Source organism: Eulemur rufifrons, chromosome 4 (genome assembly GCF_041146395.1).
Source record: "Eulemur rufifrons isolate Redbay chromosome 4, OSU_ERuf_1, whole genome shotgun sequence".
NCBI lineage: Eukaryota > Metazoa > Chordata > Mammalia > Primates > Lemuridae > Eulemur > Eulemur rufifrons.
In genome coordinates this window covers 8225953-8239464 of record NC_090986.1, presented here as the reverse complement: position 1 = coordinate 8239464, position 13512 = coordinate 8225953, and positions in this window count along the sequence as shown.

Sequence of the window (13512 nt, the reverse complement as noted above, 5' to 3'; positions counted from 1 at the left end):
CTAGGAGAAAATAGAAATCAGTGCAGGTTTAGGACCTCAGTCTATTTCCAAGAGGTCAGCCTTTGCCTCAGGAATTATTTTTCCATAATGAGTGTATTTGGCACTGGACCAGTGTTAAATAAAGATGAATCCCTTTCGCAGACATTATCACTTACACAGACTCCTGATAAACCTTTCTTTACAGACTATGCCTCTCAGACTAAAACCTAAAACACTCAACAGGTTACTTTCTGCTGCCAGGAGGGTAGTCTCAGGGTGACAGTTTGGTAGTCAGTGTATGTGTAGAAGGGAGTCAAGAAAATTCTGAGATAAACTCTTACAGTTCTGTGACCTCACCTTCCCACAGAACTGAAATTATCATTTCATCTATAGTGACAATGATGACACACTCTACTGGAGATAAGACTATTTCTGGAAAAATCTCTTAGTCATGAATCAACTAAATAATTGCAAGCTCATAATCGGCATCTCCAAGGAGACTATTGGAGTGTTTGGGAGAGGCTCTTTCTTTGTCATTGTCCTTGAAGACAGGGTGTCAAGTGGAAGACAGCAGGAAATGCTGAGGTTTAATATGGAAAGGACTGTCAGTGAAGCATGTGTTGGACTTTGTGCTTCCTGGATAAGGTCTTTACCTAAAATCTAATACTTTTCTTAATTCTTGGGTTTCTGAGATGCCCCTTTATTTAAGTTATGGAAAGAAAAGTGAGGTGACATGAAGAAACCAACAAGGATGCATCAGTAGGTTAGATGAAAAAGATTGAACCTGATATCATAACTTTAGATTAAAATCACTAAAGAATAATTAGCACTCAATGCACATTAATTTGGAAAACATGGTGATAAGAAAATTTTCTAGAAAAAATATTCCTTACCAATATAGACCTCTGTTTAGATTAGAAGTCTAAACAGAATGGTATCCATATTAGTGGAAAAGTTTATAAAAAAAGCTCTCACAAATAAAGTTCCAGGATCAAGTATTTTAACAGGGGAATTCTAAATATCACACAAGTCAATGCTTCTAACTCAATTCAAGAACATTACAATAGAAGTACTACTTTCAAATAAATTATGGGAATCAAATGGAAGATTGGTACCCAAAAGTTCCAAGTGTACAAAACAGACTATTATAGAAAAATTTCATCTTTGCCTACACATAGAAATATGTGAAATAAAATAGAGCAAATTCTGATTATTAAAAACAATATATAATAAAAAATGCAGTTTATTCCTGAAATTCCAGAGTGATTGAGACTTAGGAAATCCACTCATAAATTTCATCATTTCATAGGGATAAACAGAATAGTCACATGATTGTGTTCACAGATGAAAAAATGTCTATTTAGCAGAATTTAGCATATATTACTCTTAATTTGAAACCATCAAAATTAGGAATTGATAGCTCTTTTCAAACTTGACAACACAGTCTTTTTGTTGTTGTTGAGACAGAGTCTCAATCTGTTGCCGGGACTAGAGTGCCGTGGCCTCAGCCTAGCTCACAACAACCTCAAACTCCTGGGCTCAAGCAATCCTTCTGCCTCAGCCTCCCGAGTAGCTGGGACTACAGGCATGTGCCACCATGCCCGGCTAATTTTTTCTATTTTTAGTTGTTTGGCTAATTTCTTTCTATTTTTAGTAGAGATGGGGTCTCGCTCTTGCTGAGGGACAATACAGTCTTATTGATATCCATGGAAAACCTCAGGGAGATCTGTTTTCAGAAATAATACTAAAAAGCACAACATTGTCTCTAATATTCAATAAATTTACATTAGCTTTATCCAAGGCAAGTGAAGGTGGCATAAGAAATTGCTACAAATATGTAAAACTCAATTTGCAGATGATATGATTATATATACCTGGAAACACAAAGGAATTGGTGAAAAAAAAAAAAAAAGTTGGCAGGGTGCTGTGGCTCACGCCTGTAATCCTAGCACTCTGGGAAGCCAAGGCAGGCAGATCCTTTGACCTCAGGAGTTAGAGACTAGCCTGAGCAAGAGCGAGACCCCGTCTCTACTAAAAATAGAAAGAAATTAGATGGACAACTAAAAATATATAGAAAAAGTTAGCCGGGCATGGTGGCGCATGCGTGTAGTCCCAGCTACTCGGGAGGCTGAGGCAGAAGGATCGATTGAGCCCAGGAGTTTGAGGTTGCTGTGAGCTAGGCTGATGCCACGGCACTCTAGCAGGGGCAACAGAGTGAGACTCTGTCACACACACAAAAAATAAAGTCCTAGTACAACAATAGTTCAATAAACTCATGCAATATGACACTGGTGCTCAAAAGCAGGAGCCTTTCTATGTATAATTCAAGAATCATTTATGGGTACAGTGAAAGAAGGTTAGAAAGAAAAAGTATAAAGTAAATTTTAAAAATTAAAAGAAAATTGCCTAGCAAAAAAATCTAATAAAAAATGTACAAAGTCTATACAAGCAAAATAATAAAGCATTCTTGAAATGTCTGAATAAAAACTTAAATAAATGGAAAGTCACATTATGTTCTTAAATAGAAAAAATAATAAAAGAACTCATTTATACTTATGCTAACTTCATCATTGTATTTGATCTCATAATAGAGTCTGTCAGTTTTTTTTAAAGCTAGCAATGATTTTGCAAAGTGCACGTGGAAAAAGAAACGTATAAGAATAGCCAAAATCCCTGAAAAAGAGATACAGTAGGGTTTTAGTCATATAAGAAATTAAAATACACAAAACATTCTATAATTAAAGCAGTGTGGTGTTGATGGAAAAATAGTCAACAGACTAGGACAGTAGAAAATTCAGAAATCTAACAAAGTGCATAAGAGAAATTACACCATAAAATCTACAGAGGAGCTGTCTTTATTAGTTTTTGGTATTGACGAATTGGATATTTCTATAAAAAAGGATAAATATGGATTTATCATTTATATGCTGCGGTAAGATAAAGGACAAATAAAGAAGAAATGCAAATGGTAAAGAATTGAAAACATAAATAGTAGAAAGAAATGCTGTGAGAATAAATCTGGCTTGTGACTAAAAAAAAGTTGATGAAAGAAAAGATAAAGTACATAATATATTAATAAAACCAGAATATTGTGCATGGTAGGAAACATCATAAGTCAAGTAAAAAGGAAAATGCCAAATGAGAAATCTATTTGTGATTTATATAATGCACAAAGGGAAGCCCACGTCTGTTCCAGAAAATAAAAAAGCCCTGAAAACATATGGTCATGTGGCAACAGGGACAAAGGAGGCAATGCAAAGGGTCCCTCACTGACCTGTGATGGGGCAATTTGAACTAAAAAGATAAATACAGACTGCAGTGTATGAAATCCCATGAAATACACAGAAAATAATATTAGGAGAAATATTATTCCTGTGTTTTCTTTGTTGTGGCCACATCCTCATTATTGTATCAACTTTAATAAAAGGATGAATCAAGCTTTTATCCTTTCTTCCTTGATAGGCTAGTTTTTAATGTAATGAAAACTCGTCAGAAAATGTAATTCTTAATGGAAGAATGAAAACTAATATATACAGAGGATATAATATAATTAGAAAACTGCTATTTTGCAACCCTCAGTGAAATAAATGAAATGAGGAAATACTAATCAATAAATGTTAAACAAATATATGAAAATAACAGGCAGATATTCCCTGGACCCACTGATCAACCTTAATATAAATAAAAGTGTCAAAACCACACATGTGCACCCAGTTGTGCTGTCTGAATTGTGATGTTCTGAAAACTTAAAATACAGAGTGACTTTGAAAGATTTAGTACTAAAAAACTTTTCATTAATAATATTTTGGAAATATTGGGTCAAATAAATTATTACAATATTTCCATGTTATTTTCTTCTAGGTTGTACGAGGAAAAATTTAAAGTGACACACGCGGCTTGTATTTTATTTTTATTTGAAATCGCTGCTTAAGAGGATTGTGTCCCTTTTTTCGAAATTCAGGCTGCTTTCTTAAAGACCAAAAGCCACGAAGGTTATGAAATGTGAAGTTTAAAAATAATTGTTATTATGTTGTTTCCAATTTTGAATATCATACATTATTTACAAATGGACATAATCTTACATACAAGGTTAAATGCAAATGTTCCCCAAGAGAAGCCAGGTCCCCACGCAGACAGGAAGCCCTGGATGCAGACAAGAACCTGTGGGATCTCATTACCTGTCACTCAAGGCGCTAAGGGGGCGGGGCCTGGCGTCTTATCCAATCAGCGGTGCAAAGGTAAGAACTGTCCAATCAGGCGCCCCAGCGGGAGTGGAGGGTGCGGCCGTCCACGATCTGGCGGGTCCTTTGTGTCTTACACGAGAGTGTTCACCGAACTCCAATCCGTCTCCGCTGTTAGTTCTTTACTCTGGGAGGTCCAGGTGACTGCCACGTCCTCTGTCACCCTGTGACCTGCAGGTACTGGGAGGTCCATAGGGTGGATGCTGGGACACTGCGCAATCTGAGAAATGGTGAATGTGAGGGGCCGGGTGTCCGCAGTTGGGGGAGCGGACTGGTTGGAACCCGCCGGAACCGGCCGTGGCAGGCCCCGGGCCCCCTGCTGTCAGCTCCGGAAACTGTGGACTCAAATCCGCGCTGGCGCTGCTCGGCCCTAAGTTTTCTTCGGGCACAAGTGTGGGGTGGGCAGAATCCCGGACCCCGGGCGTCTTGTTCCATTCCTATAACTTCCTTCGAGTCGGGAGCTCTATCTGGGCAGCTCTGCAACCGCAGCCTCGAGTCTCCCCCAGATTGTGCGCGAAGACGGGAGGGTCCTCAGGGAAGAATCCCCACTTGGTGTGCGGGGTTCCTATGTGGGAGGAGCTATGGACCGTGGGATTTTCTGTCCCTCCTTTCTCCTGTTAAAGATTAAAGTGAGGCACGCTAAAACTTAACCAAACAGCAATTCATGAATGAGGAAGCCCCGAGATTTGGTTTGGGGGTTCAGCAGAGAGTCTTGAAGGCAAGGCTTTTATAAGGTGCTTGAGGAAGCAAAGCAAATTAAATAATTGGGTACAATTATTTGGCCTATCCCGGTGGAAATTTCCAGGTTATGTAGTCATAAGCTAGTTGCAGGTGCCATCCGTTAAGCCTGAAATTTGTTTCCACTTATGCTAGTAATTTACAAGAAATGCAATTTAGATTCTGGATTTTTTGTTACATAGGATCCCAGGACACTAGAGCCACTTCAATCTAGTTGTATTTTATTTAATTATTTTAACACTTCACACGAGGACTAGTTTTTCCCTGTGTTTTCCAAAAGTATGGCAACCAGAATTTCAAATTCACCAGGCTATTCCCGTAGCCTAACTGAGGCTTGCAAAAAAATCTTAAATTTCCTCTTCCATTTGGACATTCCTGAATGCCAACTTCCTTTCTCTTGATTTGCCACGTTATGAATTATTTGTTCTTTATTATACATTTTAGACACGGTATTTAATTGAATCATTTTTTTCACAGAGCAGTGGATGACACTTTTTTAAAAGTCTGTTTTCTGTTTGTAAATATTTCACATGAGAAGAGAGTAGAGAATAATCCCTTGATACTGAACTATAAAAAAATCTTTGTGTTTCTCTTTCTTTTATATTTACTAGGCATAGACACCTCATCAGAACTTCTTGGGGTTAAGTTTTCACTTTGGAAACTTAACAGGGTGATGTGTCCTCAGCCAATCTTCAGTTTTTTTCTGGCCCTGAATTGTAGAACTGCCTGGGGATGACCCAAGATGACTACCCATGTCTCTTGGAGTATCTGGTGAGTATCAGATCTGGGTCATCTCCTTCCAGAGGATAACCTGAGGTATGGGGGTGGAGCCTCTCAGGGAAGCAGCTGGATGCCCTGAGACTTGAGAGAAGTCTCCTGGCATACACTTTATCTAAAAAACTAATCCCTTGGAACATTAATATTTTCTTCACCATTGTCAATTTTCATTCCTTGGAGACACATTGGTGGTCAGCCAGTTGGATGCTGATATTCAGGGGAAAGGCAGAAATGATTCCTGCTCTCTGGATTTTCTCGTGCTTGTGAAGGGAGAAAAACTATCTCAAAGGAAAAAGAAAACCCACTCAGTGAGAAAGTGCAAGAACCTGCAAAGCAAAATGCACTTTAGGCACACAGGAGGGTGCAATGCAGTGTCTGGGAGGGTGGTGATTGAGCACGTCATTGGGTAGGTTGGGGGTGGGAGGATGTCCCAAGTAGCCTTACTTGCCACTTGCGTCAGACATGTCTGTGTTCCAGACAGCACTGCCACGCCCTGAATTTGTCACCTTGCAAAGATTTATTCATTTATTTCAATTTCAGTTTTTTATTAACTTCAAATGGCAGTTAGAGCTTAAAGATAAGAAAAATGTTTCTAAAAGGTATGAAAAATGTGGATTTCAATATAAAGTCTAGTTATATATTCTATTTATTAAATATTCCTATTTACTTTTATCTTCCCCAGAGTAAGTTTTTCAATCTGTTCTTTTTGAGGGTGATTTCAAACAGAATCCCAGGGCGTAGCTTTGGGGATGCTGCCAGGGAAACTGTATCTTTCATTATGGCTGTAAAAAATAAGTATATTTCCACAGGAGAGTGTGGTAGATGAAATGGTAAAATATGTAGATTCATGAAAACATCAGTTTCTTTTTTTTTCTGGGTAAGGGAAGTTGTGACAGTGGATATTTCTGTTCTGTAACCTATTACCTTGATGTCTGAGTTTAATGCTAAATTCTATGAGATGGGACTTGGCACCTCCTAGAAGTGCTCACGTATCATTAATTATTTACATTTAGTCAGTCTTTTGACTCAGAAATATCTTTCACTAGGACTTCGTAGCAATTCCTTTGAAATGGAAATAGCAAAAAAGACAGCACCCTCTCTCAGAGTTTCCGTAAGTGGCTGGCACCTGGGTGAACTTGTAACTACCTTCAGTAAAGAAGACATGAGAAGTTTATTTTTCCTTTGAATGTAGCCAATTGGCAAGCACAGATGGACTCCCCAATTACCAGGTGAATATAGCATGAACCGTATATGACAAATGGTGCTGTCTGGTTTTCTACTCAAGGACTAATTATGGCAACTTTTCTTTCTGTCTTTGCAATTCTCTTGGCAGATTGCTTGGGAATTACTTCACATTCTGGTTTAATTGTGTAATAAAACAGTTTTCTTTAAGTTCTACCATTTTTGAGAGTTTTGGGGGCATAGCAAATGGTTTGTGTTTTTAATTATATTTTCCAAACACTGTCCAGAATTATCAGACACAATGTAAACATATAAGGTGCTACCATCCTTCACTGTAGAGGGGACTTTCCCACTCAGGCTTCTAGTCACAACACACAATTGTGCAGCAGTTGTGCACACTGCCCCCAAAATCTGTAGGTGGGCTGATCCCTCTGCCTATTTGGGATCTACGGTTCCTCCTAGAGCAGTGAGACTAGATTTCTACAAAAATAACAGAGTAGCAGATACTCTACTTTCAGCATCCCTGGCATCCAGACCTGAAACTGATTCAGAGACCAAGAGGATTAGACACCCAGGCAGGGTCACACATGTACATTGATTAGGTGTGAGAATCTCAACTTCCTCCTCCTCCACTTCCTTAACTCACAAATGTGCAGACGACACCTGCTGCCTCTCAACCCCTCCAAGACCTAAATCTGCAGCCCCAGATTCTGAGTGCTCCTGGGGTTTGAGAAAAAAGAAAAAATTATTTGAGGATTGCAGGCCTTTTTAATTACCATGGCCAGAGAAACAGTAAAATGAGAGCATAGTCATGTCATTTTCTTTCCTTTGATGTATGTATTCATCTCTTTAAACTTCTTGTTGCCACGAGTAGGTATAAATTAACCTAATAACCATAACTCACACCCTACAGCATAACAATGCAAAGCCAATCACTAGTCCATGCTATTTCTGTAAACCATGAAAATTCTGAACAAACAACTTTGATTCAGCCCACTTCTTGTTCTCCTTTTTTTGTCTTTAAAAATCCACTTGTGGGCCGGGCGCGGTGGCTCACGCCTGTAATCCTAGCTCTCTGGGAGGCCGAGGTGGGCGGATCGTTTGAGCTCAGGAGTTCGAGACCAGCCTGAGCAAGAGCGAGACCCCATCTCTACTAAAAATAGAAAGAAATTATATGGACAGCTAAAAATATATATAGAAAAAATTAGCCGGGCATGGTGGTGCATGCCTGTAGTCCCAGCTACTCGGGAGGCTGAGACAGGAGGATCGCTTGAGCCCAGGAGTTTGAGGTTGCTGTGAGCTAGGCTGACGCCACAGCACTCACTCTAGCCCGGGCAACAGAGTGAGACTCTGTCTCAAAAAAAAAAAAAAAAAAAAAATCCACTTGCATCTGCTGCTACTAGGAGTGTATATTCAGGGTGACTTGAACTAATACTCCCAGGTTTCAGTCCTCAACCTGGGCACAAATAAAATCTCTACTACTGTTAATTTTACTTCAGTTTTTTCCTTTTAGGTCAACATATCCTTTAGAATATGTTAGAGTAACCTCCATGAGGGAATCTCTCCTCTGGTTTTATTTCCCTGGCTGTAACACCCAAAGAACGCAGAGCCAGGTGATCTTACTTAGAATGTGCACATAAGGGCTGTCCTCCACCTGGGATTCACATGACAGGGCTGTACTTTGAATTGAGCATGTACAGAAAACCCAGGGGGGACATTTTCTGCATCATGAGAGCTCAAATAGACGTTTTAGAACCTCTTTTTCAGAGCAGGGTCCTTTGAGTTTCCAGATGTTGCCCAGTGACCTGCTGTAGTTTTGTGAGGGGCTACTGGCATAAACACAATCTGGTGGCAGTGAGAGCTCAGGGCCACAAAATATCTAGAGCCATGAGCACAACTCCACCCGCCTGTCTACCGTATTACTGGACTAAGGTATTCTTGTCTTTCCTCATACCCAAGAGTTAGCTGATTAAGGACAGGTAATATTCCCCCTGGATCCAGGGTCAGCTGCTCCACCAGGGCAACTTCATTCTCTATCCTGACCCCAAAGGGTCAGCGTGAGTCTCCTTTGACTGGATAACCATGGGGGCATCAGCCCAGGCTCACTGTAATCCTCACCAGCACTTGAAAGTCTTTGAGACATTGACGATGTCTTGTTCAGACTGGGATCAGGCTGACAACAAGGTCTAATTATTCTTATACTTCAGATAAAAAGAAATGTGTCATCTAGGTTTTGTTTTATTCCTCACAGATTCTCTTTGGTTGGTGCCCAGATGGGAGATATTCCAGTTTCATGATACTTGGGTGAAGAACAAGGAGGAGGTCTGGAGACTCAAAGTGATAGAAAAAGCAATTGTTTCCATTTCATATGGCCATTAGGAAAACAGGTGAAGCAGATATGGTCCCTACCATCCGTGAACTTTTATTCTAGAGCAAATGGATAATGGCTGCATCATATGGTCAGTACAAAGAGGGGAAATGTACAGGGGACTCTGGCTTCATCTGGGCACTGCCCTTATGTTGTGTGAGTTCTGATGTCACTACATGAAGGGTTATCTATGGGCAGAAGAAGTTATTTTTGCTTTAACCTTGCTAAGAATAAATATTTAGCTTCTACCATAATTGTTCTAGAAACCCTAAGGGTTGCAGTTAGATTGCCTGTTATAAAATAAACAAGGAAGTGGCTAAAATAGATTGAAATTGTACAAACTCTGGGAATCTAGTTTCTGTGGGGCAGGCTTAGGAAGGACAGACCTGGAAATACCCAAATGATACAGGATGAGAAGCCCAGGGCCTTCCTGCCCCAGCCCTGCCCAGATCCACACTCTTCTCAGGCCTCATCCAGGTCTTGCCCCACCCTGGAATTTCACACCATGGAATTGAATAAAGGAGATCACAGTTTTGGGTGGCTGCTGCTGCTACCTCTCTAGAGCTAATGTTCACAATTTCCTGAAACCAAAAAGCAGATAAATGGAAGCAAAAAACTATATATTTTGGGACCTTAATTTTTTTCTTCTTTATTAAAACAAGTGCTTCTAGAGACATCCCACTAAGCAACCTGTTTTCTATTCCTGCAGATGCAGTAATTTCTCCACAATTCAGAAGAAAATAATTATAAATAGAATAGTGAAAAAATCCCTCTGAACTATACTTTACCCTTTCTTTATGTATTCTTCTCATCTGTCTATATTTAGCTTTTGTTTTTCTTTTTTTATTTGCCTTTGAATGGCAAATGGCAGGATAGCTTTTTTTTTTGAGGCAGGGTCTCACATTTTCACCCAAGCAGGAGTGCAGTGAACCATCATAGCTTACTGCATGCAGCCTGAAACTCTTGGGCTCAAAAGATCCTCCTGCATCAGACTTCTGAGTAGCTGGGACAACAGGTGCCAATCACCATATCTTGCTAATTTTTCAAATTTTGTAAGTGTTAGATCTGACCACACTATCAGGCTGGTCTTGAACTCCTGGACTCAAGCAATCCTCCTCTCTTACCCTCCCAAAGTGCTGGGATTACAAATGTGAGCAGCAGTACCCAGCCTATATTTATATTTTATTCCATAGTTTTTTTGTTTTTTAAATCAATGATAAAAAGAAAATGGAAATTCTGGGCCCTTCATTAAACTCCTGGGAATTATGGCACTCTTAGTACTCAAATTCCCAGGCTGCTATGAGGATTAACTAACACACTAATTTTTGCAGCACAGTGTATCATAGCATACTTGTGAGTACATAGTACATGCTCAATAAACATTGCCTTAATGCATGTATACATAATATATTCCAAAGGCAGACTTTCTCAGACATTGCTGCTGTCTCCATCCTCAGTAAACTTTAAAGGACTGGCAAGGAATGTCATGTTTCGGGATGGTGATTGGTGGTTTTCACGTTGGACCAAGAGTATTTGTGTTGTGAAAGGGTTTGGGGTGTAAGGGACTCTGTGTGCTGTGCCTGCTGTCTCTAGCTGAGTGCTACTGATAACAGGTGTGGGGGAGCGACATCAGTGTTAACTGGAAACTTCTTTTTTTTTTTTTTTTGAGACAGAGTCTCACCCTGTTGCCCAGGCTAGAGTGAGTGCCGTGGCGTCAGCCTAGCTCACAGCAACCTCAAACTCCTGAGCTCAAGCGATCCTCCTGTCTCAGCCTCCCGAGTAGCTGGGACTACAGGCATGCGCCACCATGCCCGGCTAATTTTTTCTATATATATTTTTTAGCTGTCCATATAATTTCTTTCTATTTTTAGTAGAGGTGGGGTCTCGCTCTTGCTCAGGCTGGTCTCGAACTCCTGAGCTCAAACGATCCGCCCACCTCGGCCTCCCAGAGTGCTAGGATTACAGGCGTGAGCCACCGCGCCCGGCCTGGAAACTTCTTATAGAAGCCAATTCATGAACTCCTTCCAAACCTGTAGAATCACAATACTTAGGGTGGGGTCAAGAGTACCAAATAATTTATATGCTCATTAAAGCCTGAGAGACAATGCTTAGATCAGTGGTCCTCAGTCCAGTCTTCCCATAGAATCACATGGCCGGTTTGAAGAAATGCCGTCACCTTTGTCCTGCCCATAGACTCTATTGTTCTGGGTGGGAGTATCCATGTGGTTTTAATTAAGTGTCCTTCTTGATTGTAAAGAAACCCAGAGTCAAGCATGAGGTCTCTCAGGTACATTCATTTGAGTTGTGTTCAAACTTTTTTCCAAAGTGAGGTCACAGGACCTGCTCGGCTTGGGTTTGGTAGGGGTAGGCCAGTATGTTTCACATACCCCTTGCTGCCACAGAAATTGCTGGTATCTGTGGAAGGGGAGGACACCAAAAGGTAGGAAAGGAGACATTCACATTTTGATCCTCCTGTAGGAACTCACTGTTCCTGACTCTCTCCTGTGACAAGAGACAGGGGAGGGTAGAACTTTTCTGTACTTAAATGTCCTTTTTTCTCCCTATGGATATGGTGGCAGCAGGTGAAGGGGTTGTGCTGATGATACTTTAAGGACATAGTTTCAAGGTACAGGTGTGATTTGTTCAGATAATCTCACCAAAAAAAAAAAAAAAATCCCGGAGAAGGAAGGGGAAGAAATGGCTGGTTCTTAGTTGAATGTGTCCCAGTTCAGGGGCTGTGTCCACTTTTCCTCCTGGAATATCACATGTTTAGAATTTGCAAGCCTTTGCATCTCAATTTCTGATGTTCCTGCCTAATATGTTTATTTAAAGTACTTTTTATATCTTAGGATAGTCAAGGAGCTCTGGAAATTTCTTCTCCCTTCTATACCAGAGCCTTCTCTCCATTCTCTTCATCCAGGTATCTTATGTGCCATGATCAGTTCTCACCATGAGTGTATGAGCTGCAATATTAAAAATGTTCTCTTTGTGACAGATAAATATGGGAATATGAATGGGATATGCAAGCTTCCTATTGGAGATGGGTTCAGGTCCTTGGGTATCAGTGAGGAAAGGGAACATGGATTGTTGAGATTCCATCAAGATACTCCATCAGCTCTATGCAGAATAGGATTAAGAAAATGCAAAGTTAAAGAGGATGGCATTAATTTCCCAGAATAACTTAAAAGGTTCTGAAAAAGAATAATTAGAAGAGGCTTGCTCCCTAGGATTGTAAAGAACGGTTATTTGAATTAATTATAAGTGATTTTAGAACCTGGGGGATATCTTTAGTTTGAACTTAGCACAAAATTGCTGTCTCTTCATGATTAAATTCAGGTTATAATTTGCTTGTTTGTGGCCAGTCTCACAACAGTGATGTTGTGTCCGGCTGTGTGCATCAACACCTGATACCAATTTTTCTATTACAGTTGATGTTAATTTGATTCACTTAGTTAAGTGTTCCCTGACAGATTTTTCCACTTTAGAGTTAAATACTTTTCTCTTTTATTAATAAGTACCTTGGAGAGATTTACCAGCTGATATAGATAAACCATCACATTTAATGTGGAAGCTCTTTTTTCTTTTTAGATTCTCTTATAGCTTGCTTTGGGAAATGATGGCTCTCATTTTTACTTACTGGTCAGATGAACTGGATAAACAGGATTTCTTGCCTACTGGATGTTTGACAAAATATTCGTCTTGGTCCAGAGCACTGACATCACTGGTGAACTTGTTAGAAATTCAGAAACTGGCCAGGTGCGATGGCTCATGCCTGTAATTCTAGCACTCTGGGAGTCTGAGGCAGGAGGGTTGCTTGAGCTCAGGAGTTTGAGACTAGACTGAGCAAGAGCAAAATCCTGTCTTTACTGAAAAAATAGAAAAAAAATTAGCTGGGTGTGGTAGTGCATGCCTTTAGTCCCAGCTACTAGGGAAGCTGAGGCAGGAGGATTGTTTAAGTCCAGGAGTTTGAGATTGCAGTAAGCTATCATGACACCATTGCCTTCTGGTGGGGAAGGGGGGAAGGAAGGAGGGAAGGATAGAAGGCAGGAAGGCTTTACCTCAGATCTTTTGAATCAGAATCTGCATTTCAACAAAATATCTAGCTCATTATTATGCACATCAAAATTTGAGAGATACCTTCCAAATCACTGTGACTTTTCCACCTGAGAAATATACACAACTTATCCTGTATAATGTAGGCAGTCAATAATGTACATGCCTGTGTTG